This window comes from Coturnix japonica, chromosome 12, assembly GCF_054131305.1.
Source record: "Coturnix japonica strain WE chromosome 12, WE-NBRP24, whole genome shotgun sequence".
Lineage (NCBI taxonomy): Eukaryota > Metazoa > Chordata > Aves > Galliformes > Phasianidae > Coturnix > Coturnix japonica.
In genome coordinates, this window is record NC_140674.1 from 17,823,349 (window position 1) to 17,848,457 (window position 25,109).

General features: G+C 37.4%; 1 protein-coding gene across 18 annotated transcripts in view; it reads right to left on the minus strand.

Moving 5' to 3' along the window:
• NAALADL2 (N-acetylated alpha-linked acidic dipeptidase like 2) overlaps positions 1-25,109 on the minus strand; it is a 338,435-nt gene that overhangs the window by 196,008 nt on the left and 117,318 nt on the right. The window lies entirely within an intron of this gene.

Sequence of the window (25,109 nt, forward strand, 5' to 3'; positions counted from 1 at the left end):
AAGGGACACCTTGTACTAGACCAAGTTGCTCAAAGCCCCAACCAGCCTGACCTTGCGTGCTTTCAGGATGGAGGCACCCACAACCTCACTGGGCAACTTGCTTTAAAATAAGCTTTATGCCACTTTTTATTTATATCACACTTCAGATATTTAACAAATAGCAACAAATACTACAACTTATCTAAGAAACAAAAATAAGTATAATCATGGAACATTAGTTCTACAGGCATAAAGAAGTCAGAAATACTCGCATGTATGCGCAGCACATGACCTTGAAACAGAAAGGAGCATTGGTACTGCTGAAGTCTGAAAGACTCAAAGCAATGTTAATGATCTTCCAGAGACACACAGTCATAATGGAGAAGCATTATACAAGAGACAAACCAAAAGCAGTGACTTCAGTGAAAATAAGAGAATAAAAAAACGTCTGTGTTGGGCTACTTAACATACTGCATATGTAAATGAAGGCAGGAGGATAAAAAGGGATCTCTTAAATGCTATTATAACAACTTCAACATTTCAGGAGAGGAACTGCTACCTCCAAAGGAGCCATGATGCAAGACAGTTTGGTTAGCAGTCTGCTAAGTAAGAAGAAGTCATCTTAGGTGAAGGGCTTACAATTACATCAGAAGTGAATCAGCCTTTGCATTATGTGCAGAAACTGAAGCATAAATACACAAGCAAATGCAAATGAATTCAAATATTCAAGGAACTGTCACTATGAGACTCAGATAGTATGCCCCAATCACTGCTGGCTTTATTTCATGTGTTCTGCTAAGACATTAAGAAAACACAGACAAGAACAGAGTGGAGGGCAGAGCAGAACCAATGTCTGTGAAATGTTTATCCCACAGGAATACAAACGTCCATGTGGTATTTCAGTTTTAGAATACAGCAGTTGTTTGATGATTTGGGTTTTTCTTTTTTGTTAGTGTAAAGGTAAAATAATTTATAGAGAAATTATATGTTAGCCACAAATGTAATTCTAAATTACTACTACTAATATGTATATAGACATACTGACTACAACTGGTTGCCTAATTTAAGGGAAAACATGCAGTCTTGTGAGTAAAGAGTAGCTCAAAAGGCAAATTTTCATTGGACTATTTTTGATTATTTCCATTTTTTCTACAAATTTCAAAACAAAAACAGATTACAAAACTTGGGTTCTAGAATTTATGGTGCTGCAAAATGTCACATGAAATATTTCATTATCTAATGTTTAGTTTCATAAGCCGAGAGGATAATTTATCTCCAGGTTGTATACCAAATCAGTTCCGGCTTGGGCTCTGCTTCTGCTTTTTTTAATGCATAGAAGAAAAATAGCAGGGCAGTGGATTAGTGTCACCTTGTCTTTGTAACACTCATTTTTCTTGTTTTTATTGGGTATGGAAACAGCATAAAGAAGTGGGATAAAGAACTATTTACAGCTGTTTCCTTTAATTTTATTTTCTGATCCTTAAAATTTACTCCCCTTTAAGTTAACAAAACAGAAAAGAAGCATCACAAAAGGTCACTTTGATGTAGAAACATCAAAATCCCTGAAGTTATTCCAGGCAAGTTTATGACTTGTAGCTTGAAATGCAAGATAAACTGAGAAAAATATATTAAAATAAAAACTCATAATGAAAACAACATATGAATTCTATATAATTTGTTGTGCTTGTCACTTGAAAAGGAAGGAAGAGCAAATCAAATGTTAATAAATATGACATACTAGTTCAGAGTGTAATGGCGCATTTGGCACTAAGACAATTAGAGTTTTTTTAATTGAATGCTGCTTAACGAACCTTTAAGTTACCTTTCAATTCTGACTACAACAGAGTATTGTGAAAAGACAGGGTCTGGAGTGAGTGTCTAATTAGAATCCCCTGCATGTCCTGCTGCATCTGTGCTAAGCTCTTTTTTTTCTCTCTAAAGAATGTTTGATACTTTGAAGATAAGTTATTCAATTTACCTCATTCTACAAAGTTATATACACTACATACATACACTTTCTATAGCTGCACACAGGATAAATACATATTATCTAATATTTTCTTTAAAAACATACAAGACTGCTGAAGCATTTTTGTGGCAACAAATACCTCATTCAGACATGAAATTGACAGTAATAACCATTAGGTTTAAATGGTTAGTACCAGATTTTAGGTTTCTGTTTTTTTGATATGGCCCTAAACAGACCTAAAGCTGCTGTAGTCAGACAGCTGAGCAACAGGATAAGAGAAGTACTTTCTATTATAAAGCCAGCTGAGAAATAGCCTTTGTACAGAGAAACAAGACAAGAGTCCTATAGAGGAAATCTCTATAGAGAGCACAGACAGCAGTGGTAGGTGCAGGTACGTATGTAGGACAAAATGATCTCCTTGTACATGAAGTCACACCATGCATTTGATGAGCTCTGAGCACTGCAATACCTTTGCAGACAGCGAAGACTGTCCATCATGCAGTCTGAATGAGCCCACCACCACAAGCTCACAGCAGCTTTGCTACCTGGGTTGGAATTAAAGCCCCAAAGCCACCTTGAGGTCAAAACGATTTAGATAGTTAGCCTCTGAGAGAGAGAAAAGTAAACCAAGAGTCTCCCTTCAGTGCTGAGGGATACAAAACAAATGAAGATTCTATTATTTTTGATGAATGTCACCACCCCAATGTTGTATCACTATAGTAAAGAGTAAGTAGAATAAAAAAAAGTCGAAAGGTAAAACTTCATCAGTGAATTAATAGGTAATGAAGCAGTAAGCCGGCCCCTAAAATAGGAAAATAAAAAATATTTTAAAGCAATTCCTATTAACCCAAGGTTTAACTTTTCTCTCTGATGTCTCCATATACCTTTCCCATATGACAAACACTGTTCAACCCACCAGCATTCCGGCAGGCATTGTACAGTAAATGAGAGGCCTGGCAGATCCTGGACCTGGTTTCACCACACGGGCTCTGTGGGAAGGATCCTGCGCTGCAGTGGCTGCATCACGGCATCCATCAGCTCATTCCCACAGATCTATTGTACACTGTATATGTTATATATACATGCTATGTATTAGTAAGTGAAACAACTCATTGGGTTTTAATCAGCACCCAGCTGATTGATGTGTTTCTTCTGATTTAGCTCTTATCCTCACCAAGTCAAAGAAGTGCAAATTAAACATGTAGAAAAGCACAATGTGGCAACCATAGGATTAGATTTACTATACGCTGAAATGAATAAATGATATGTCCATTAATAGAAGGCAGCCATATGCTGAAAAAGTCATTGGATTCGCTTCACTGGTGAACAAGAGCAACAATGTATGATTAGAAAGACTCAGCAGTTCAAAAGTCTTTAGAGGCAGGTCCAGTGGATATATAATGAATTTTTAATGATATTGTTACCACCTGTGAGACTCATCTTAAGTGCCAAATGGGTTCCCTGAACTAAAGTATTAGGTTTAACAAAATTTATGCAACTACCAGGTGTCCAATATTTTTCTTTCAAATATTAAAAGGTTATTATATTAACTTTCATTACTCCTGCCTACTCCTTCGCCAACACTTTTTACTGTTCTTCAATACATACATCGTGGGAAACATGCAGATACTAGATTTTTGTTGGCCATTTTAAGAGAAAAACCATTAGGAAAAAGCAAGCTTTTCATTTGGATTGAATTCTATAGTTTCTGCTCCTTTGGAAAGCAAAACAATAATAATATTAATAATAATAATAACAACAACAATAATAATAAGTTAAAAAAAAACCCACAAGGTTTCTGTTAAGCTCCAGTTCTAGAATTCTGATGACAGTTTAGCAGAGATTCCTCTCAGCAGCCTGTTTTTTTCCTTCAGAATCAAAAATCTACTTTACACTTCTCTCTACACTTCAGCATAAATTTTTACTCAATGTAGAATAGCAATGCTGAAATCTAATGTGGGCATTGTGGTAATTCAGAATGGTACTTAAATGTTAGCTTACAAATATCTATTTTGTGCATTTGAAAATGAAGGTCTGTGTATAATCATGAGATTAAACATTACTGTAGCATTGCTCCAGACTACCTATTTTTTGAACACGCAAGTTCTATTTTGAAAATGCTTTTCTCTTCTGTGATGCAAATTTTTCTAACATTTTGTTTTAAAAATTAAAATAGCAGTTACTGAGCTGTATTTTGCTACTGTATTTGTAATCCTCCTGGAATTATAGTGCAACAGGTTGAAAAAGTCATTGAGCATAGCTGTGATTTTGTATGCCTAATAGGACTTTATTCTACAACTACAGGCCTCACAACAGAAGGCAACAAATAAAAAAAAAAACAACAAATAAAAATCCCATCAGATAAGGACAGCCAGACAGCAAAACCTTTATCAAAAGTATCTTCTCAAACCAGCAAACTTATGGAAACAAAGATGTCTGCTTCTTTGACCCAAAGCATATTGAACAATTCATGCTAAATGGGGCACCTCCTAGAGAGATAGGAAAGAGAGCTGAACCTCTGCTTCAGTGAGTACCTAAAAAGTACTGCTTGAGAATACCCTGACTATGAATTTTCTCAAACAAATGAACACAAATGTACAGGGAATTTAATGTAAAAAAATAATAGCAAGCAGTATTTATAGTATTCAAATCAAACTTGTACATCTAACCCAGAGCTGGTTTCAGATTCTCATTTAAAGTAATTACTATTTCAGCACAACAGCATTCTGTTCCCGCAACAGACAACTCTGCACAAAGCTCATAGGTTAATTATTGTCCTTTTTATCTCTCCTTAATAAAAGCTGATGGAATGTAGGCAATATTCAATATTAGATCATTTCCCACACTGCTTTGTCATTATAACGTGTGTCAATACTTGCCTAATTTACATCTTAGAACAGATACATATTTTCCATTCAGCAAATCAAAGGTTTTCATAAACAAAATGACACTTTTGCTACTTACGTAGAGAATATCTTATATGGCTTGAGGGAAATAACAAAGATATTTCATTTACATGCTGTTCTTACTTCATCAAAAAGAATTAAAGTACAGATTCACTTTACTAAAGACAGAATAAAGGACAAAGATTATTATTCCAAAAGTCACATTATCTTAACAAAGTGCTCCTTTCTGACAGTGTGACATTGATACTGAAGTTAACAAAAAGTGCTCTATGAGATCCATGCCCTCTGCACTCTAAACAAAGAAATTAGTGAGCTTCTTCAAATGTCACACAGACTGTGCTGGTTTTTGCCAATGGCCATAGATGTCAAAGAAAACTCTTGGCATGGCAGCGGGCCCTTTTGGTTAACAGTTAGTGTTAAAAAATGAAAGACTGGGTCACTACTGTTGCATAGAGATTATACATACAAGGTCCTCTCCTCCCCCTCAGCTTCTTTTCAGAATATGTTTTGTTGAAGAATTGCTATCTCCTTTTAACACGCATGAAAAGCGACAGCGTTCACTTTCCAAGTACTGATTGTGTTATGTGCATATAAAAAAATGGACATAATGGTGGAAACGAAACATCAGCTACGCTCCTGTCTGGCTCTAAGTGTGAAAGCCTGCATATCAGTCTAAAGATAGGCTTATTACATAAGATACAGCTAACGCTAGTTCATGGGAACTGTTCCATAACAACAGAATATGACAGATTACTTAATGTGCCACTGAGCTGATGCGACTCAGATAACAGCACATGGGAAATGTTACTCTGCCCAGAAGACACTGTTCTTTCTCTAAGAGTCCCTTTAAAGCAAAGTAGCTGGCGTGCCAGCGAGGAGCCGGCCTATACCTAAAGGTTTTTAGAGGGGAAAGAATCAAGGCAACAATAAAGATCAGCTCTACAAAGCTCAGTATTTAAAAGAAGATGTGATGACATTTCTGTATAAGACATGAAACTCCAACAAGGAGATCAAAAGATTAACAGAAACGCATCCAAAGAACTAGATGCATTTTTGTGAATAAGACTTGTTTTCAGCAGTCATTCACTATTCTGACCTTATCAAGCTTTTCAACTTCTCCAGATCTGTTAGAACTGTTTAAAACCAAATGAACCAGCCAATTGAAGAGCTATAAAAGGAGAGCATCTCGGGGGAACTCAATTACTAATTCACAAGGAAACGTTGTTTTCATGAAAACAGTCTATTAAAATAATACTCCCTTGAATATCTTCCTTAAGTTTATAGCGATATTTCTATCTGCATTTTAATGAAGGTCCTTGGGAAAAAAGAATCTCAACAGCTATTCACTTATTATTATTACCTCAGTGAAACGGTATTAATCATGTTTGTATACAAGAAACTAACACCGCCATAAAGTGCAAGGCTCATTTAACACGAGCCAGAATTTTCTTGCTCATTCTTAGACCAAAATTTCACTGGGCTACATTGACCCTTCCACTGGCAAATCACAGGTAAAGTCAGGGGGCAGTCAATGTGACACTCGGACCGGACCCACATGCAGGGTATACTCAAGATAATTAGTCCTCTTCCCTCCCAGTTTTAAGTCATTCATCTACGTGGAGAGTTCATCACTATTTGTGGGCAAAAGTGAAAATACAAGACACATCCCTTAGAGGGAGGAAGTCCTGTCTGAAACACTGCACACAGATTTTACATTGAGATGGCACTGGGTAAAAAGGTACACTGAAGTACCCAAAACTATTTGAGGTATTGGTGAATATCAAACTCCTTCTGTAGATTTAGACAACTTTGAGCACCTAAAATCAAAAACCTTACTAAAAGATCCTGACTACTTATCAGTAGTCTCAGCCTCAAAACAGTGCTAACAAGATTTACCCATCACTAAAATGGAGAACAAATTTGTTTTCCAGTTATGAAGTACATTAATTTGACATAATCAAATAGAACAGAGCAGGTAAATCCAAATGTATGTAGAACTTACAGATGAGACAGTGATAGTATATTCCTGTTTAGTAAGTAGTACTAATATTGTTTTTCACCAAGTCAAGAAGGTATTATTTCTTCCTGGAAAACTTGTACACCTTATTACTGCAATCACTTTTTTAATTTCATGCTTCCCTAACTTTATTACTGTTAATTTTACTCATTTAATTCCAGCCTCTTCTCCACCATTTACTGAGAAAATAGCAAGAATTCATAGTTTCCAGATAAATAAACGATAAACGGCTTTGAGAAAAAGAATGCATATCCCATACAGTGCACTTCCTTCCTTCCAGCACTGGAAGCTCTATAAGATCCTATGATATTCTTTACCTATTTGACCAAGCCCTGTTAAAAATCCTGCAACCTCAGAACAGAAGCCAAGGCAGAACTGAAGAGCAGAGGAGCCCAAAGGGCTGGGCTCCAAGGCTGGCTGAGAGTAGAGTCCCACCGATTTCAGTGAGTTTTGGGTAAGGTCCAGTAGACCCTGTGTTTGTATATTCTTTTGAACACTAAATTCTTCTCAAAATGCTGACTAAAATCAAAGCAATCATTAACTTCACTTGGCCACAGTTGAACATTTTATTTCCCAAAATATCCTTTGCCGGGGGGGGGGGGGGGGGGGGAATGACAATGACTCAACAGCTTTTATGTGAAAAATAAAGGATCAACTTGGAATTCTTTGAACATTATTCTATGCATTTTTTCACTAAATTGTATCTACTTTAAATGCACTTGCTGGTAAATGTGAATTCTTTTGTTTGGTTTTAAGTTTAGTGCATTCTCATCCCAAGGGAGCCAATGGCCTTAAGATGCATGTTAAAATCTACATTCTTAAAGGGAAATGCAAGCATTATATTAGAAGAGAACAACGCATCACGTTTCTGCTTTTCTGGACAGCCAGGTTACAACTAGACAAGAAATGTTGGAGTCGTGCTTTAGAACACACAGATAAGTTCACGTCAGCCAAACTCATAGCACTCCTAAATGAAAGTCGAAGATATATACACCTACATAACATTCCCAACGCACATTCAGGTTTTTCCTTTAATATTTGCAAAGTGAGAAAACAAAAGAGCTGTAGATCACTGCAATTTCAATAGCCTGATGTAGATAGCTTTCTTGTATGTTTTACGCCTAATGGTGGGCTATACGATGAAAGACTAATGTCTATAGCTAAAAATATATTCATTCTCATCATACAAGAGAGCTGGAGAATGAGTCGTTAGTATATGTAGCTTTCAGCCACATTGGCTTTAACTCCTGAATGAGCACTGGATTATTAGAACAGAACTGTTGTATTTCACTCTTTTATTCTGAATCACACGTGACAATGGAAAGAATGCTCTGAGGAACTTGAAATAAATTACTACACTGCCAGTCTTTATGGATGTATTGTGTTTTATATCTTACTCTTTTCAATATTATATTACTGACTTCAATATTTGCATCTCTATTTGACGGCATTTTTGAAGTTTCTCTAGTAAAAACATTTCTCTAAAATGGCCAAACTCACATTCAGTATTATCTTCCATTGATTTCCATTTGTAGTTATGAATGATATTCCATACAAGCAAGTTAGATCAGAAGTATTTCAGACCAAATGAATGTCAAGAAACATATTTTCAGTATGTGTTAAAATGGAAGTTACACTTCGTCACCACAACTCTGAGAGTCTACAGCTCATGATAAGCTAAATTGTATCTGCTTTACCCTTCCGAAATAAACATATTAAAAGAATAAATTGTTACAGTAATGGAAGCTATTAAAGGAAACATAGCAGAGCTGGGCTGCTGACAGCATCCTGCCCCCCTGGCCAGCAGCACCACCACCACTCTCATTCACCCCACACCAATGATCCACACTCTGCCTTTCATTTCACCATCTGACATCATGTAGGATTCAACTTCCAGAAGAAAAGTCAGGTTTCAGACATTCTCTCCCCTCCCTGGCACCTTGTTTTCATCCTACATGTGTATATGCATCCTCTTGGAAATGAAGCAAGCCACCAAGTATAGCCAGCTAATTGATGATAATATTTTAATTTGCTGGAAATTAAAGAATTGGATGCACAGAAGACATTACCTAAACCTACGGTGGCAGAACTTGAAGGACCCTGTGTCCCTACAGGCACAGCACTGCATCAGAGACGAGCAGAGCAACAAACATCTTATTAAACAACAAGCGCACAAAAGCAAAAGGCAGCAGCCTCCAGGGCCGTGTTAATTATCTCGGGGTCGAAGCCGCGGCGAAGGCTGTCTCACCAGCTGCAAGGCAGCCAGACGCAGTGCCAGCACGCTGCAGTCCCCAAGGTCCCGCAGTTACAGTGCTGTCATATTTCAAATGACAGGTAATACTTATGAACATGCCGACACTCACCTCCTCAATTATACTCAATGTCAAGGTTTTAGAACTGAAGGAAGTGCTAATTTTCAGCACACACACTTGCTGACAAAAGGTACTTTATCAAAGGAAGGAGTTTAGGGTGTCTGCTGCAAGAAGCTGAAGATACCTTTTGACACTCACAATGGGAATAATGTCCTTCGTGGAAGCTCTCAAATGATGGAATAAATATTGCCCTTAGTCAGATGTACAAAAAAATCACATCATCCTGTGTTTGCTTTTCTGAGAGACAGTGCCTTTACGTGGAAATCTCAGTGCCACTAACCGTTGTGTGGATGAGCAGCTATTCTCTTGGTGTTTGTCTGAACTTCCTCTGAATAAAAAGCACAAGCAGGTGTGTGTTATTGTAATACCTCAGATGCTCCAAGAAGCAGGGCTAAAAAGATAGAGTGCCTTCCACCATCCCCAAGGGCAGCCGTGCGTGCCCTGGAACAATTCAAGTGCAATTGCTAAGAAAAAACATAAGCACTGATTTTAGAGAGAGATTTTTAAACATGCAAATATGAATCCCCGTTTGTTCTCATATCCATTCTTTTCTGAATTCAACTGAAAAAAAAAAAAAAAAACACTAACTGCCAAATCAAGTTCACTTAATTGTATAGAGAAGATATTAGGTGGCACAGATACGGCCACGGGTGAAGGAACATGGTCTCATTAGAGCTCTCTGTCCATTCAGGCAGCTTCTCTCGCTTACAGTCGTTAACGCGAACTGGAGACAGATTCTGCTTTGAGTTGCACCAATTTAAATCCAGAGAATCTCTCATCCAGACTCCAATTTGCGTTAATGGTCAGGAGGGCACACCAGGACGGAGGCAGCCGCTGCAATCTAAAGGCAAAGGTTTGCCTATTGAGGGACACCGCAGTTCTAAAAGATGGCATTTTGAGCCATTACAAAAACCTGGTAAAAAAAAATAATACACTCATAATACAAACAATGAAAGTTTAAAAGGCTCATTCTTCATAATTTTAGTTATGTATAAGCAGTTTCCACATTTTCTTATTATGTTTGTTAACATTTACGTTGCAGTAACATAACTGTCCAAAACCACCATGATCCTACAGGACAAGCTTGGGCAGCATGAGGCATTTCAGCAGTTATCTCAATACTCAGTACAAATACTGCTCAAATACTCAGTACAAATGCTCAGATCAGAAGTTTAGATCTTCCCCAGCTTCTCTTCTTACCCAGAGTAACTTTGTACTCCGTACCAGCAAAAGCACACCTTCAAAAGAGAGCAAGGGGAAGTATATGTTAACCATGAAAATTAGCTTTTCAAAAGGGAAGGGTGCACGGTGACCCTCCAGGGCAGGCAGCAAAGCCACTGCTGCTTTGCCCCAGGCTAAACTAGGGCCAGGCACCACAGCCCAGGACAGCACAGGATCATATGTGATTTGGACTAATAGTACTGTATCGCACTGCTTCCACAAACAGCTACGCCTGTACACCCCCTTATGAGCACACCACAGCAGAATGCATAGGCACAAGAAAAATAAAGGAAATATGATAAAAATAACATGCAGCGCAACTGACGGAACGTTGCCATGACTTTTCAAAAGATATGTCATTATCGTATTCAAATTTCCTACTGAACTCATTTGCAACAGTGACCGAGGATGAAGTAACAAAATAAATTTCAATATTTTTGCATGAAATTTTGCCCACATTCCAGATGTGGATGTTGGCAAATTACTTGCACTACCGATATATTCTACATACATTTGCATACATTACATTTATAGAACAACGGGACAAAATTATTGTCTGCCTTACTTAGACATGGAATCACATCAGAAAATAATAATAATTAAAAAAAAAAAGATGATATATTCTTCATTGATGAAAAACTGGTTTTTAAAAGGGCAGTAAGAGCATGAAAGTCCCTATCTTTAATTGACACAAACTGGAATACTTTATAAATGAGACAGAGCATTCTTACCATATCCTTTTACGTTATGACTTTTGTACAGGTCCAGTACAAAAAGAATTAGTTTTTCACATCTCATGATCTAAGAGTTTCTTTTATATTAATAACACCACTGTTAACACCCAACAAACAACCAAAAGATGCTGAACTATTGAAAGCACAAATATCTGGTCAAGGCAAGGGGATGTCAGCGCCTGCTCCTGCCTAACTAGCAATAGGCTAAAAAGCCACACGTTGCACCAGTTGCACCAGAAGAACACGGGCAATCATTCACATACAATCTGAAGGACCCGGCATGCTAGATTTGCTAAACCTTCCTTTGTTTACTCAGAATTTGTGTGCCCCAAATAGATGATACACCACTTCAGAAATATCTTACACAGGAAAAAACAAATAACTGTCTAAAGGCCTAGTTTGTAGATTTAATAAAAGAACAACTTTCCTAAAGCCTAATTGCCAGAGCCAACTCTCATATCAATGCTGTATACCCAACATGTGCTCTCCTATGAACAAGATGATTTAAGACCTGTTTAGCTCTTATGCCAGTAATAATATGCAAAACAATTCATTTTCTTGTCTTAGATTTTTTTTTTACTCTCTATTTGTTTTGTATTCTGTCATATGAAAATAAAAATTAATGCAAAGACCACACAACTGTAGCAGTTTGTACCTCTTCAAGTTTCTCCCACTGCACAAATTGACTCCTGTTTATTACTTGGAATTTGCTTTAACTGCCATCCAAAAGTCCAAAAATCGTAATACTACATTTGAGTCAAGTGCTAAATGCTAAATTACTAGAGATATGCTGAAAGATTTGGGATTTCCCAAATCCTAGCAAAAGAAATTAGCTAGCTCCCTCTCCACTGGCATTACAGAAAATTGCAGACATATATTTCACTATCATTTGAAATAATTCTGTTTCCATTAAAATAAAAAAGCTTAGAAACATTTTTTTCTCCCTGTAATTGTTACATAAATCCAATGGCATTTAAAAATTTATAAATGTAAATGCATTTTTATTTCCCTTGACCTAACCAAGAAAAAATGTCACTCTCTGAATATATACCAGCCTACTTGATATTCCCTGGCCAATAACTTTACTTAAAAATATAGCAGTAAATAGACAAGCACACACACAGATATTACCTTCTCCCACCAACTCAGAAGCGCTTGCATGAGTCAATTTCTAATGGGCCTGTATGGTTCGTTCATATCTTCATGGACTGCCTCAGTCATCTTCCTGAACATGGGTACACACACTCATGCATCAGTGGGACTCCAAGGCTTGCTCCAAGAGAGGATTCTCCTGAAGGCAGTGGTTCTGTTCTCCAACACTTCCCCCTGCCTATTAATGTCACTTAGTTCAGCATCACTCAGATGCTAAAACTTGAAAGGACTGTTTTCTTGTAAGGTAATGAACTTGCATATAATTTAGGCAGAAATAGATTCTTTCCTTCATCAATGTGATGAAAAAAATCTGTAAGTACTTTCATTTAGAACCTCTTGTGATGTAAAGATATTTCAGACTGCAGCTTCACTCTAGCATAGCATAAAAATTACATTAAAGCTGACTCTGAAATATTTGCAAGCTGTAATACCACTGCAGTACTGAACAGTATGAAATCAAACCCACTGCAAAGGGAACTCCTAGCTGATTTTTCACACAGGTAGTAAACCATGGGAAACAGTTGTTGTCTGACAGCTGGAGTTGTGTGCAACAGTTGCAGCAGACAAAATCAACTGAATGCATTCAGCTTCATCTCTTCTTGTAAGAAAGTCACAAAGAAATTGTCCACATTTTTGTAGAGTCTTTGCTTTGGTTTATAGGTCCCTTTCCAGCAAATTTAGTCCTCGTACATAAAGCTTGGATACAACGATGCTTAACATTACAAATATTTATTATATAAACAGACACTAAATTAGATAATGAAATAGCTAATAGGAACAATATATCTCCAGACACGCAGCTACCAGTTTAACTCTTTCAACTGTTCAGTAACATTGCCCTTTAGTCAGGGAAGACAACCTCAGAATCGGTATGCCTTCAGACCTGCTTTTAACACAGACCACCAAACACTTCATGCTTCAGCAAAACAAGATTTGCCAACCAGAAAGTTCAAACAAAGTTGCTTTTAGTCCCAGGTACAAATGAAATGCTGTTTGTAAAGACCTTAAGGACTGAACCAGGCTCAAGAAGCCAGATAACACAAATGGATACAGTTGGATTGGGTACAGATGGGTATACCTGCATTTACATTTAGTACATTTTCTTTCTGCAGAGCATGCAGGAGTGAAGAAACGGAACCAGAGAGGAAACCAGAAAGGAAACATCACTAAAATCGATTTCAAGGACCCTGAACTCCAAGCAAGGGATGGGCTTGGAGAGGAGGGGAGCAGCTGGCTTCCTCCAGCAGTCCTGCAAAGCTGGAGGAGCATTTATCCTGTGCACCAGCAGGGTGGGCAGTCAGTTCAAACACCCCAAACTGAGATAGCGCCATGTTTCTTTTGCCAAAGTCTGCTTAAAAGATGCTTTGGGATTTGACATGGGACCTCATTAAACAAACTGCAATTATTTTTCCAGGTTTCTAGGAAAAGGCCCAACTGGTGGAAGCTTTACATTTCCCTTTTATCTATTTTTTAATGCACTTTGTTAGCAATTGACTCCTTGCTGTCAAATGGTGTCTGCAGAAGAGTTGGATTTGTAAGAACAGCAACAAGACAGTTCAAGCATGTGACAGGCACTGAATACTAACAGAGGCTGGGAGACACAATCTTTTATGAACACCAGAACTATGTTCCAGCAGAGAACTTCAATTTCTATATCTTCTAGCAATTTCTCAAAAGGAGCAATAATTACATAAATGAAACAGCTGCCCACACAAAAAATTAAAGCAGCATTTGCCAGAGCATTTTACTTCAACTTTAGAAGAATGCAGGGTAGCAAAAAAATTTGCACATCCATTTCTCAGGAAAATAAGCTCAGCTAGGAGGGAACATTCTGATTTCTGAGGACACTGCTCGTGAAGAGTGAATATTGGGCTTTCAGAGGTAGCTACAAGCTACGTCCCTGGAAGCCAGTGGTGTCAGACAAGTGATCCCATGGTTCCTTGGGGAGTATAGGAATACAGCAACAAAAATCCACTAACCAGGAGCACCAGATTTTGACAGAGACAGCACAACTTCTTCTCACCGGTGACGCTGATGGATGTTTTCTGTACCTAACCTGACAGTGACAAAAGAGGCTGTAATGGGAAGGAGCCTTTCCAGCTCCTTGTCATGCATCTGGGAGGGCTGGTGCTAACTGACAAGCCCAACACTAAGGATGAATGATAGTCTAAAACAAATGGAGAGGTGGAGTGTCTTCAAAGAGCACCTGCTACCACCTCTGATGAGCTTTTCTTTAACACTAATTGCAGTGATTGGCCTTACACAATGCAACTGAGGCCTAGCCATCTCATCCCACCTAACACTTCCTTCCCAGTCTGAACTACTAAACTGGTTGTGCTGCCTGATGTTCCCAACAAACTGTGTGGGCCGACGGTGTTGCTCACTACAACAGAAAAGAAAAACAACAAGCCTGGAAAAAATGAAAAGATGCAAAATCAGAGAAACCAGAGGTAAAAGCAAGAAAGCAAGAAAATAGTAGGGAGTCATTATCTTTCTAATGCCCCCATTTCCATTACCACACTCTCATCATCTCCAGTGTCTCTTCTCCATTTATTTTCTCAGCAATGCTTGGCTTTGTGTTCTCAGGAGAAAACACACAAGAAATGAGGAAGAGCTGTTTCATACCTTTTACATTCCTCTCAGCTGATGGCCCACACTGAGAAGTTAGCTACAGAATTCTAATCCTGCCCTGGTACATAATGCAGCTCCTACAGCTGATTGCCATTAGCAGCTCAGCTTTTACACAGATTTCAGTTGTGGTATCTGAAGGATCAAAGCCTCACTGTAGGCTTCAGTATGTTGCAAAGTCAAATTTTTTTCTTTGAAATGCACGAGACAAATCTACTAGGCTAAGCTAACAGACATATTAGTTGATGTTATTTACCTGTTCTTATCTACTGGTTATATACATATATTAAAGAATTAGTTGAAAAGGTATTCATGTTCTTTATATATCAAGGGTACTTTAAAGATAGTTTAAAAAATAAAAATACACTAAAAACGTGAAAATCCAGCACCACAAAACTTTTGTGATATACTTGGTCGTGAGGAAAATGCACTTATTGACTTTTAAAATACATATCTGTTGCCATATAACAACTGAAGTGATGAAACACAGTGAAGGGAGCAAGAAAAATACCAACTTTGTCTCTCTGCTTCTTCCTCTAATCCCTAAGAACTCATACTTCTGCTCTATATTCACCAGGATGTTTCCAGTCCTATCTAGAGGTAGGGGCCATTAACTGAACAGTCAGCACAGCATGGTGAAGTTACTTGGATTTCCTGGGAAAGAGCCATAGCAAGGATATATAATTTGGGCAAGATCAGCAACTGAAGCAAACAAAATCCAGATCAGTATTTGCTAAGGATTGAGTTCACCAAGGAATGTAGTAAATTTAATACTCAGTTACAGAAGCAAGAGCTTAAATTTTAGTACAGATGAAGATTATGCTATAAAACATAGCATCCTGAAATCTATCATGGTTAGCAAGATTTTAATAGGTCATTAGAAAAGCTTATGCAACCTATGAGTTTCTGGGCACTATTTCAGGATCAGTAATAAAAAAAATTCATTTTCTAGTTACTTCCTAAAGCAACGTAGCATACCACATATGATGGAGAATTATAGTCTACTTGAGAAAAGATACTTAACTCCTTACAATGCAGCAATAAAAGATGCCTGATCGGAGATGAAATTTGAAAGCCTTGAGTTTGATGGGCTTTGAGAATGTCCCCATGTAAAGTATTATATTTTAGATTCTCTTTTTCCTTTTGAAATGATTGCTTTCCTAGAAAGTTTCTAATATGAGCATATTAGGGACATTCAGAACAATTCCAACATTTCTGTTATCACAGAACTGTAGGAGTTGGAAGAGAACACTGAAGGACCCTACAATTGCTCTTGGTGAACCTCTTCATGTTCCTCACCAACTCTCAGCATGTCCAGGTCTTGCTGAATGGCAGCACAACCTTCTGCTATGCATCCCAGCTTTGTGTCATTAGCAAAATTGCTGAGGGTGCAACTCTATTCCTTCATTCAGGTCACTGATGAAGATGTTGAACAAAATCAGACCCTGGGGCACACAGGTAACTATAGGCCCCAAACTAGATTCCATCAATTTTTAACCATTTATTACAATGCAGAGCCCTCAAAAGATAAGATAAGATAAAATAAAATACTAAGTTCTACCTGCACGTAGGAATTCAAATATGTGCAGAATCAGACATCAGGATGACTGCTCACCGTGAAGTCTTTCTGGAGTCAACACTATGCTCACTGTATCCACACATCCTTCTTGGAGAGGAGCTATCCTTCCTCATCTGCTGCTTTAATCTCTCTTTATATTTACTATTCTCTTGAGTAACTTTAATTAATATTCCATGGAGCATCCATAAATCAAATAAAAATAATTAACTAACAGCCGACACAAATGCTTCTGAAGCAGCATGAACTCTTCTTTCATGTAAGACCACCAAGATCAACACAAGGATAAAGGCTATGTGAAGCATTAGAAAGATCTAAGTTTCCACCTCTCAGCCTCTTCTCACCTCTTTTTTTCTTTTAAGAAAGTGTAATAAGAGGAGGTGTGTAGCTAAATGGTGACCTTTAGAAGTACTGTGTGATCCCACTGGAGTAAAAGTATTGTTTTGATTGGAAGTTTTTCTAAAATTAATTAGTCTGGCACATTGAGGTCTTTTTTAGTAGAGGAGAACAATAAGATAGCTTGTTTCCCTCAAAATGAATTCTGTAATTATTATTCTGCAATCCATGGATTAATAACTGCACTGCTTTATCATGGCAATATACTTTTTCGGAGATACATTTTTGTAACAAAACCACACACAGTACATTATCTGAAAGCATTGCATAGCACAGCTACCAGATAGCAAGATCTTCATGGATCTGAGTCATCAAACCAGATGCAGAATAAAGATCTGCTGTTCAATACAATGACAGACATCATCAACATAAAGCCTTGGCAAGAGCAAGACACACAAGTTCAGGATTACTCCCTTGCACCATTTGTACTGTAATACAGCTTCCCATCAAACACAAAAGTACTCACTTTCCAAAGAAACAGCATTATAAAACCTGCTAGCGTTGCTTAGCTTTTCCTTGCCCTGATATCTACATACACAGGCATAATAATCTATCATGAATCTGACCTTCAGAAACCATGTTTGTATGCAAGTATGGGCATCATTCTGCAAACACTAATGAAGCTGTTTAGCCAGACAGTGCAGGTGGACCTCAGACACATGATGAAGTTATCACAGATTATTAATACATTACGTGCATGAACTGAGCAATGATAACTGCCCTGTCACCTGTTCCTCACTCATAAAATGCGAGGAAAAGCAAATTAACTTTGTCCTCTTCCGCTTCAGGCTGAGTTAATTCAAATAACTTAGCATTTGTACAAATATAGACTATTAGTGTACAAATATAGACTATCTTCTGCTAACCCACAGTGACAAAGTCCTAGCACGTGCATGACCTGTTAGATACACTGCTCCCATCCTAGGAACTGTGCCAGCCATATCCTGAGGTAAGCAACAGAAGAATCTGCCAGTACATAAGGTGCAACTCTTAGGTACTGTATGAATACACATATGTAGAACATACATATAGATGTATACAGAACACAGATCATACAGCAAGGTGAGAGATGGCAAGGCCTAAGCCCTGTGGCTTTACAGATTGGTGACTTCTTCAGTCGATTTACATTGGTGTTATTGTACTTCTCTGATAACTGCAAATGAGGAGTAAGATTAGTTTACAGCAGCAGATTTTCCCCATGACTTCAACAGGATTAGATCAAATTAATGTTTCAGTTGTGCTTAATCTAAATTTCTGTCTTCTAAACTGTAGGCAAATGGTTTCTAATCACTATTTCTGTACCATCTGATGTTAAAGGTTGATCAATTTTGTTTCCTACCAATATGATTAAACCCTTACTCAGGCAAGAAAACACTGTTAGAAAGCAAATCAATTTCTTTTAAAATTCTCTCCTGTACTACTACGTAATAGCTTCTTCAATCAAAACAGTGAAAACATACTGGTCTTGGGCTTACTTCCTAGTGATAAGCTGAGTTCTGTGTGATGTTTCTCCCTTCTAATTATGGCTGTTCTAGATTAGCAACATACAGGACAAATAACTGAACCTCCTCCTGTAGGAAATTCTTTTGTCAAAGAAAGAAAAGAAACAAAAGTCTGCTGAATCATAAAATGCCACACAGTGTGCTTTTATATTATTTAATGAAGGGTGGAATGCACTTATATCTTAGAAGAATGTAATTCTGGTTAATACCACAAATAAAACACTCTACACACTTATCAGAAACTCATAAAACATCTGGGTTTAAGTATAATCTGGCTAAATAGTCATATGCAAAACAGATATAAAATTATTTACCACAGTTAATAGGCTTCTATCTTTAACATTATACTGTACACGCAAGTTAATTAAAGATATTAGATATGTAAATTGTTTCACAATGCCCTGAAAGGTTGGCACCTGGAGGAAGCGCTGGAAGAACACAAAGAAAAAAGAAAATCAAACCTTTAAGATCTTTTCACAGTAAGGTCTACTAGCAGAGTAATAGTCTAATGCTGTCAGTCATTTCTCTTCTGCAGTGTGTGTGAATTTGTCTCCCCATCAGCACTTCGTGCATATAACTCAGTCTCTTGCTGAAAAAGACATCTGCAAGCAGGGTATAGGAAATTAAAGGATTTCTTGTGCACTTCCCATTGGCTATATCAAACAAAAAGGATGAGAGAAGGGTGTCTCTCCATCCAGCTCACCCAGACTCCTCCACAAATGGGCCACAACACCCATTCCTCCTTCCCTCCACAAAGGGTAAGGACAAGGACTCAGTGTTGTCCTGGGCAATGACAGTCACCTCTAGCCCTTGTACTAAGGCTAAAATATTAATAATAGGCCTTGAAATTACAAACTACCCTGTCTTGCTTAGTAACAGCTTTCCTTCACTGTGAATCATTAGTAATACACTTTAATCTATTTTCAACACCACACCTATATGATAGAATGCTTAAGTCCTTAAAAAATAATAATTATCTCTCCCTGTAGCTACGAGATAACTCCAGAAGAATACCAGCAAATGCATGGTTTTGATAGCTGCCATGGTCATAAGCCATCAAGGGTTTGAATAAATGATAATTTATTTATGTGGACTACCAATTCTGAAAGAAAAACTGCGGAAATGCAAGGAAACAGGATAAAGTATCAGAATTAAAACACTGGCCTAGAAGGAATGGCAGACTAGCACAACAGAATAGTAGGCACAATTAACAGATGTGTAAGAAATGGACCAGATTTCAGAGGAAATCCTCCTTCTGTAAAGGTTTATGGGCGACAATAAAGCTTAAACTGTCACATTTAGCAGGTTACAGATGGAATTTAGAACTGGCAGGTTCATAATGAAGAACTCCCCAGGGTATCAAACTCCCATTAATGTGTCTCCTCCTTTACCTGGTTGAGTCAACATGCATTTGTGCTTTCCCACCACCTGACAAAATACATCTGCTGTTAGTTTAAAAAGCAGCTTTTCCTGGAAACAGATTAAATATTTATTCCATTCTGTTACTGATACAAACACTTCAACAGAATTTTCTAGATACAGATCAGTAGTTTCATTGCAAAACTTAATCATGTGCTGTTCTCTGAAAACTGCTTAAAAGTGTGCTGTAGAAACTGCACACAGAAGGTAATAAAACTAACGTAGTCACGTGAAACTTATGTCAATGTTCCAGCCATTCTAATACTGAAAAACAACTGAGTTGGAAAGTTGAGCAGCATTACTGAATAGCACATATGCCCCTCCAGCACCTAATTAGCTGATAATACTCTGGGTGCCTGTAATGTACAATTCAAATGCCTCACTTACCGATGTGTTTAGTATTCTGCAAATAAGTCCTTGTACCAATTAAATCCCTTGTTATTATGAAATGCTTCCATACTGTTGTAATAACACAGGATAATACAGTCAATACTTCTAATCATGAGGTTATTCTTTGAGTAATTGCAGGATTTATGAGTAATCACTGCTAAGGATATGCTACCATTCCGCACAGAGCACACAAAATCGAATAACACCTTTCAAATAAATCTGATTAATGTTATGCTATCCTTTACATAAGGCCTGTACAAAAAAAATTCTTCCCAAACCACTAAGTAGCCATGTTTTACAGTGCAGTAATTCACCATAACAATTCCACCATAATTTATAAGTGCATTCAGAGTACAGTCTATTTTTATTCTCAATATGTACAGCATTGCTAAGAGTCAGGTTTGCAGGGAGAAAAGATTACTACTTGTTTTTCCCAATAGGAAAATGGGGCTGGTCTATCTGCTCACCAAAAGGTTTAGGTGCAAACCCAGGAATGAGCCCACATCCCTCATTCAGCAGGCCAAGACTCTGTGATATTCCACAGAAATGTTTACTGTCTGTAGTTTATAACTAGGAGTAAATCTAAATGTTTCTACTGGTGTCTTTTCTAGTAGAAATACCTCATTTATCAAAACAAACAGATACATTCCTTGTAAAGTAATACATGAACTTGTCTTCTTATTACTTACGAAGTTACCTATTTTCAAATACTAAAACAACAACAAAACTGCAGACTGAGAATAAAGGACCTCTTCACATCAAAAGGTATACTACGCTATGGATGTAGAGCTCATAAGAACAAGTAACAAAATATCGTAAGCTGATAACCAAGAAGTGTTGGTTGGAGTTTGTTTTTTTTTACCACTGTTAACATTACTGCAGTACATAAAACTCTGCTTTCTGCATGCAGGATGTTTCAGTTAGCACTGAAGCTGCATGCAGTCCACAATTACTAATGCTTTAAATTACTCATCCCCTTAAATTACATACATAGCAGGAGGCTACTGGAAAAAAAAATGCAAAAAAAAAGTTACAAATCAAATGAATTTCATGCTGTCACATCACATTCTGAATATAGCATGTATAAAATATATACAGAGAGGGCAAGGGAAAAATCTCAACCAACTGCTATAGATAAACAAGTCTGTATTTTTCTTTAGGTGACCTTGGTTACTCAGGCAAAATACTCTATTAGCAAATTCCTCCAAAATCGAAAGATTAAATACTCCACAGTGAGATTAATTGTAGGTAAGCTGTTGCTTCTGGTCTCATGCCCAGTGAATGCTTTTCCAAAAGAACAAAGATATGACCATGCCAACCAGCAGTACACAACATTGGACTGCATCTCCTCCTCTTTTATAAAGCAAATTACCCATGCATCAAAAACTTAATTAAAGACAAACAGCATTTACTGTTTTTATTATATCTGTGTCAGATGGACAAAGCTCAGCTAACAGGCAGTAGTATCAAGGGGTCAAGCGAGGCAATTCCACAATAACAAAATTCTTCATTAGCATCCATGTGCTAAAAACATGTTATGTTTTTCAATAGAAAAGACCATTGCTGATATTTGTACAGAAAAACTGTATTTTCTGACAATTATTATTACTTTTTCTGATGGCCAGGCAATTAAAATAGATAAGAAGATGTGAAAAGCTCATTAAAAAAAAAGTTCACCATTTCATTACTGTCAAGTATGCATGAAAACATATATGGTTTTCTTTTCTCTTTTTTCTTCTTTCATTTTATTAACTAGATTCTTCAATATGTGAAAGAAGCAATATCAATTCATTAAGCTAAAACACAGAAAGGAAGGCAGAGGCACTAAATTGGTACAGATGGATTAATAATTTATGACAGATGATCTGATCTTTTATAAGTAAAGTAAATAAAGGGAACTCCATGTGTGAACTACCTCTTGATGTTTCACTCATCTGCTTGCTTGTATACGGGTAAAGCGCACTGTCAGCACACACCACAAACCCAGGCAGGTGAATATGGATCAGCTCTACCTTTGCCTCCACAGAAGCAGTTCCACAGTGTTTGGAATTAATGGCTTTCTGTGGCCATTCCTACTATGTACCTAACAGTTGCCTTCATCACCATTGCCTTTGACTGTCCACACCTTCACTTACTCATCCCGAAGTTCAATGATAAACAACTTTCCTCTGCCTTCAAAGCTGCCATTTTGGCAAGCACCCACAGACATAACCACAGCCACAGCAGGAAGCTCTTACACAAACTGTGTGCCTAGCTGGTCATTTGAATCCACGTATAGGAAACATGCAGCATACAGACAATGTGTCACCTTAGTCATAAACTACGTTCATCTGACTAGCACTAAAATTTTACTTTTTTTGCAGCATCTGTAATAACTTAATATTACGCACAATTTGAATTAGCATCACAGTATCATCCAGAAACTGGAGTTAAAGGAAGTAATATGCCATCTTGAATATTTTTTTTCATTTAAGCACATAGATATTCTGAACATCACGTATGTCTTTATCCGGCACCCATCTGCACTTTGCTTCCAATATCAGCTTTAAGTCAGGGCACCTCATTTGGAACAGATAAATTACACAAGTATAAATAATAGCTTGAGAACACAGAAAAATCTCCTTTGCATTTGGACTGGTTTTGCTTTAATCAATACTGTTGATAATTAAGCCACAAAATCTGTGTGCCTAAATGACACACTGCAATTTGTTTACAGTAGAGAGTTTCATCTGACACTTTCAACTCTCCCTTTAACAGGCAAACACAAAGCCACACATCTCCTTGGTGACAAATCAAGCCCAGCTCAATTTCCCAGTTTCTGCCTGGGTGAGACTGGGCATCCACTCCAGCACTGCCAACAGCTGCAGACACCACATACCTCCTGCAACTGTCCCCATTTCTGGGTAGGGGACAACAAAGACATCCTGGCTGAGGTTATCAAACCTTTCGCTACAGTCAAGCCTGCAAATCTGAACTGAGCAATTTGCTTCTTTGTTCTGTTTTCTGAACTCCAGTTGCTTTTGGCTCAACCACTTCAAGTCTTACACAAAGAACAATTCCCTGCGTTTTTTTCTTGGTATGGCTGATATTAGTTGTTTCTGCTCCTGTGTAGTGAGTGATAGCTGATGAATATCTCTCTAACTGCAGTTTGTGAAACTGCATCATGGAAGGAACCTATTATTGATGGTACAATACATTATAATGGAATTTTATAGAGATTTTATGGATTTCTTCCCCCTTTCACCTACCAGGCATTATTTCAGAGGGAGATTTCAGCAAGAGTCAACCTGGCTTTTGTTTTAATCTCCCAACTATGACAATATAATTAAGCTCTGAATGATATATCAAAGTGCCATACGCAAAGACGAATTGACAGGAGTAATTTTTACTACTCAAAAGCCTTCCATTTCATATATCATAATATCCTGTAAAGCAAGTCCACTGACATCTGCTTGACTGTAAAAGCAATAGCTTCGTATAAACCTCAATTCATCCTTCAAACACGTGTATGTGCTTCCTGCTTCTTACCTGCACTCTGTGCATTGCAACAGATGACACCTGCATTATTATTTTGGCTCTTTATTAACTGTTTTCCACAAACCTAGGGGCAGAACATGCTACATTCATGCATGACAGCATTTCATGAGTGCTTTGCTTCTTCTTATCCTGACAGATTAATATTTTTTATTATTATTATTTCTGTTTAAGAAAATATCTTCCACACAACTGTACCCCCACAAACAAATGGAGGACTCGTATTCAAGCTCTTATGTTTTACATTTTACATCTGCTTTTGAATCTTTTCAGGCATGGAACTGATCTTAGCTCTATATCTACACAAATGAGAACCTCATTCACAGCTAAGATCCCAAGGCACTAGAGCAATGCAATTATTATCATCACCATCACTATCAGCTCAATCAACCCGAATATGTGCTTCTAATGAGAATATGTCTTCAGGCAGCTAAAGTTCAGACTTGTTTTCTGTTTTGTTTTTAAATAAGCAATCTTTGCATCAAATAAATTGAAAACTTTATCAAACTAAGATTAGCATTTAGAGGGCAGTGACAAAAAAAAAAAAAAAAATCTGAGCAAAGCAAAAAATTATCAGTAAGAGCAGATTAACCCAGCTCATTTAAAGAGTCTGTCAGGCTAAAAGACATGGGTTGGCCAAGAAGCAATTTGTTTACATCTCTGGATTCTTCTGTAGAAAAGCAGAATAAAAATTAAAAAGAAAACACACCAACAATACAGATATAATTAAATCCCCTTCTACCTACAGATAGGGAATGCCTACTATTTAAGTGGCAGTTCTGGAGCAAGAAAAAGTCCGGGTATGTTTTCTTTCTGCACATTTCTGTATAATTCACTACAATAAATCTCTATGTCTTCTTGAAGAGGACATCTGGGCCATCAGATGCAAGAACACTTCCAACATGAGGAGAGAAAAAAAACAATGGAAACCCACAACAAAAACTTTAATTTGCTTTTGTCTGATAAAATGCTCTGCCACTAAAGTCTCAGTTGTGAATAATTACCACTCAATCATATGAATCATTCTTGTGAATATAGCTGGGTTTAAAATGATACTCATTTTCAGTGGTGTGTTTCCAACTATTTGTATTAGAAAGCCACCACTTCTAGGGCAAGCATATAAAGAAAAGTGAAGGTGAAAACTTTTCCATTATCTTAGAAGACAGCCTATTACCTATATCACTTTCTCAAATATCCATCCATCCACACCTAATGTGTCCTATGATTTAGTCAGAACACATTCATAAAAATGATTCATAGTTGTTATGCAGCCACTTGATGTTAATAGCAAAGCTGATGTCTTAAATCAAAGCT